Below are 5,083 nucleotides of genomic sequence, written 5' to 3'. Positions count from 1 at the left end.
CTGTCGTGGTTCTAAGCCTGACAGTAGAGTGGGGGGTAGGTATGGAGAGGCAAGGTCCTAACTATGGAGAGGTTGTAAACACAAGGGATGTACGAGTTCAGGCCCTTCTCGGAAGAAGTAATAGCCCTACGTCTCGGAGCCCGGAGGCGGTCGAGTGGATTATGAGTATATGAGTTACAAGGTGCCGAACCCTTCTGCCTGTGGAGGGGGGTGGCTTATATAGAGTGCGCCAGGACCCCAGCCAGCCCACGTAGGAGAGGGTTTAAGGTGAGTTAAGTCTGGGGCGTTACTGGTAATGCCCCACATAAAGTGCCTTTACTATCATAAAGTCTACTTGATTACAGGCCGTTGCAGTACAGAGTGCCTCTTGACCTCCTGATGGTCGAGTGAGTCTTCGTGGCCGAGTCCTTCAGGCCAGTCAAGTGAGTCCTAGTTGGTCGACTGGAAGGCGACCTCTTCTATGGATGTCCTGGGGTAAGTTACTTGGATCAGGTCCATGGTCCTACCCTAGGTACATAACCCCATCATTAGCCCCCGAATGGATTGAGGCTTCGTGTGAAGAAGGAGTTGATGTCGTTTCCGATTAACCTTTGCGCTCTGGTTGTGCGTTGTTCTGGACCAAAGAATCTCTTCGTCGACAGGGAGCAACTTGCCTTCAGTCGACTCGATCCATTCTATTCTTGCGTCGAGTGATCTTTCAAGCTTCGACGATCTCCGAGCGACGGATCGCCGGAAACACCGCGTCTGACAGACTGATCTGCTGTTCGCAGATTCCGCGGGATGCGAAATTTGGGGACGCGCGCGAAGCGGGGCGGACCGCGGCGTTCGGATGGGACGGGGCATGGACGCCTCGATCTCCGCGCCGCCTTTTTCGCCACGTATCCCGTCTGCATAACTGCTCCCAGATATGATTAGATCGACGGGCCCACCTGTCATCCACTCGGAAGGGACCTTATAAATGTGTCCGGCGAGGATTTCTGTGCTGCGCCTCAGCAATCTCTCCCTCTCTCTGCTTTCTTCTTCCCTGCTCAACGTGCTCGCTCTCGCCCCCGCACCACTTCCCTTCGCGCATCTCGCCGGCGACCATGGCCAAGGAGAAGACGGCGGCGCTGGAGCGTGCAAAGAAGGCGTCGGCGTCGGAGAAGGCAAAGGGGAGATCCACCAGCTGCGGAGGGTCCTCGTCCAGATCCCGCCTGCCGAAGGGTTGGGTCCAAGGAGACTGGATCCAGTCGACCATCACAGAGAATGACCTCCTCGACATGGCCAACGAGGGCCTGATCCCCCACGGAGCTGCGAGGCTTCCGGGGAAGGAGTGGCAGCCCCAGCCAGAAGAGGGTGAGTGTGTGCTTTTGGACACCCATGTTGATCGTGGGTTTTCCTTGCCGCCGAGTGTTTTCTTCCGTGGCTTCTTGAATTTCTTCGGAGCGCAGCTCCACCACTTTACCCCAAACTCGATTGCCTATCTTGCTGCGTTCGTGTCCATGTGTGAGGGTTTCTTGGGCTGTCGACCGCACTGGGGTTTGTTCAAACATATATTCACGTGTCGATCTCAGACCGTGAAGAAGGCGAGCCCAGGTGATGAGAGAACCCGAGTCGTCCAAATGTGTGGGGGTCTGGGGATTCAGGTGAGGAATAAGAGCACCTTCCCGCCCATGACCTTTCCCGAGTCCGTCAGAGGCTGGCAGTCGACTTGGTTCTACTGCCAGGTCCAGTCGACGCCAGGGCAGTCGAGTGGGCTCCCTCCGTTTACCATGGACCGAGTGAACAAGCCCTCCCCTCTGAAGCTGATTCCGGAGGAGAAAGCTGACGTGAAGATGTTGATGGAGCGCGTGGTGCAGTTGGTTCGGGAGGGGGTGACGGGCATGGATCTCCTGGAGGTCTTCCTCAGGCATCGCATCCAGCCCCTTCAGTTCCGGAGCCACTGCATGTGGTTGTACTGTGGGACCGAAGACGAGACTAGAGTCCATCCAGAAGCAGTCGACGACGTCACTCTGGAAAGATGGATGGTAGCCGTTACCGGAAACAAGGACAACCCACGCGGAGCCAGAAGGATTCCTCCACTCGACCACAACAGCGACCCAAACAAGGTACACTTGCTCTGCTCTCCACTGCGCCCTTGTTGTATTCATTTCTGTTAACCCTGCCGACTGGTCGACTGATCCTTGTCTGGGCATCTGCTAGGCCCTCACCGAGCTGTACTCGATGCCCAATGGGGCACAAGCTTCGACTGAGGAGGGCGAGGCGAGCGGGGGCGAGAGCCAGGAAGAGGAGGAATGGGACTCGGATGTTGCAGAGGATGATGACGACGATGATGATGATGACGGTGATGAAGACGACGTCGAGGACGAGGAAGAAGAGGAGGAGGAGGTCGTACCACCGCGCTCAGAAAGGCGGTCGAAGCTTGTCCACGACCCTTCGACCGAACGTGGTAAGGGGGTTGCGACCGCCACTCAGTCGACCAAGCGCCCTCGGACCACCTCTCCGGTGCCGACTGAAAAGGCGCCGAAGCAGCCCAGGGCGGCCTCGTCGAAGCCGATCAAGCTCTTGCCGAAGATGAAGGTGTCCATCCCCACCATATCAGGGTAACCGTGCTGCTCATATTTTCTTATTCTGTGTGAACTTTATCTCTGGTCGACGCTGAAGTTAGTCGACTGATCCTTTGGAGTTGCAGTGCTGCTACTTCTGAAACCTCGGCCCGGGCTGATGACCACGAGATGGAGGACGCAGCAACTTCGAACCCAGGTACTGTATTCTTAACGCCGTTCTTAGTCGACTGACTCGTGATCTCTGATCCTGATTCTTCTCCGCAGCTCCACCCAATACAGTTATCAATCTTCCTGATGATGATGAGGATGAAGAGCCGCTGAAGCGCAGGAGGAGTCGGAAAGCGTCCGCCAGTAAGGTGCCTGAGGATGTGACGGCGCCTGAGATTCTGACTGTGGAGGAAGAGAACACCACTCGACACACGGTGTTCTTCGCAAATCCACTGACGAGTGCTCAGCAGCCCTCCCTCTTCACGACGCACCACGTCCCAGAGGACCAAGCTGGCGCAGCGAAGGAGGCAATACGCCAGGCGGGACTCATGATGGAGCAGCTGAAGACCATCCGGGATGCGAGCCAGGCAGCTTATGACGCCAGTTCTGCCCTCCAAAGCAATGTCCAGGTCAGTCGACCGCTGTTTGTTCTATTGGATATGCTACCAGAAACTTTTCTTTTCCGGAATTTATAGTAGTCACCCAGTGGGTGTGTCGAATAAACTCCGTGTTAGCGGGGGCACGCTGAGTGCACCCGCTGGGTGTAGTCCCCAAGGCTAAGGTCGACTGCTGGCAGTCGGCCTTAGGCTTTATGATGTCAATTTTTCTGTCAGTCGACTATGTCGACTGGATTTCTCAAACCGGTGGGGGCACGCTGAGTGCACCCACTGGGTGTAGTCCCCGAGACTACGGTCGAATGCTTGTATTCGGCTGTAGTCTTAGAAACGTGTGTTTTTCCCTTTTTCACTCGGAAGTGAATTATATTTGACATTTAGTCGATTGGTTCTTCGCAGAACTCTTGTGATCTTGTGGCTCGCTACTCAGAGCTGGAACAAAAGCATACTCAAGTCGAGCTGAGCTTGAAGCTGGTTCAGGAGAAGCTGACAAAGGCAAAGGAGGAGACCGAAGGTATGTTTGGTGAGGCCCTGACGACTGCTTTTCCCTTTGCTTGTTTCAAAATCTGATCTTGCTGTAACTTGCAGGTAAGGTAAGGGAGGCCCAACAGAAGAAAGACCTTGAGCTAGCTAAGAAGATCAAGCTTGCTGACGAGAAGTTAGCTTCAGTCACCAAGCTTGAACAAGACAATACCAATCTGAAAGCTGCTCTTGGGATTGCCAACAAGGAGATAAGTCGACTGAAAACTGATAAAGCTGCCCTGACCGACCAAGTCAGCAAATTGACTGGGAAGAAAACTGATCTGGAGGCCTTCCTGAGTGGACTTGCCAAGAAGCTGTTTCTTATGCTTGAAGGTAAACCTCTATGCTTGGCAGACATTTCCAGTCGTGGTTTTTTTCATTCGACCATCCCCTTGACTTAGTGATCATCCTTGCAGAATTCTGTCAAAACTTTGAAGAAGAAACTAGCCGGCTGGAGCCAAACCTCGACCCTGTCAATTCTCCGGTGAACGACGAAGTTGCCATGGAAGTTTTCCGACTGGAGTCCCGTGTTGCAGCTGTCGTGGACTATCTCGCAAGGCTGAAGGCTGCCACATCGCGCATCGACTCGACGCTCTGGCCTGAGGAGACACTTCAGAATGACCTTGAGTCGCTGATGGCCCGCTTGAACACGATCCCTGGTCGAGTGCAGGAGTGGAAGAAGTCCTCGGCTCGGTGCGGTGCAGATGTCGCTCTGTGTCTGGCCCGAGTCCACTGCAAAGATGCGCGAGAAGAGAAGCTGGCGGCCCTTCGGGTGGCCAATACCAAGAAGCACGACTTCAGGTCCTTTATGGAAACTTTCCTTGCAGTTGCCACTCGGATCGCCGACGGAATTGACCTTGATGAATTCGTTGCGCCTTCCAGCCCTCCACAGGAGGGGTAAAAAACTTCTTCTGGCTCGACGCTTTAAATTTGCCTCGGTATGCCGAGTGGAATTGTAACCGATAAACCTTAACAGGCTTAACGCCTGAGCACTCTCGGTTCCTTTAGATATCGATTCAAACTTGAATTAGGTGCTTGAATACGATTGCTTTTGGCTCGAAATGTCTTTTGCAGGTTCAAAGCAAGGCGCCTTTATTGCAATCGACTTATTCTTCAGTCCTACTTAGGCGAGCACTGGGCTCCAGCTAAGCCCCCGAGTGAGAGGGTTGCTCCTCACTCGGTAGGATTTTTATAACTTAGGCGAGCACAGGGCTGCAGCTAAGCCTCCGAGTGGAAGGCTGGCTTACCACTTGGTAGGATTTTTACAACTTAGGCGAGTGCTTGGACTGCAGCTAAGCCCCCGAGTGAGAGGGTTGCTCCTCACTCGGTAGGATTTTTATAACTTAGGCGAGCACAGGGCTGCAGCTAAGGCTCCGAGTGAGAGGGTTGCTCCTCACTCGATAGGATTTTTAT

The sequence above is a fragment of the Triticum dicoccoides genome, chromosome 4A (assembly GCF_002162155.2).
Source record: "Triticum dicoccoides isolate Atlit2015 ecotype Zavitan chromosome 4A, WEW_v2.0, whole genome shotgun sequence".
Lineage (NCBI taxonomy): Eukaryota > Viridiplantae > Streptophyta > Magnoliopsida > Poales > Poaceae > Triticum > Triticum dicoccoides.
This window is presented reverse-complemented; position numbering follows the sequence as displayed.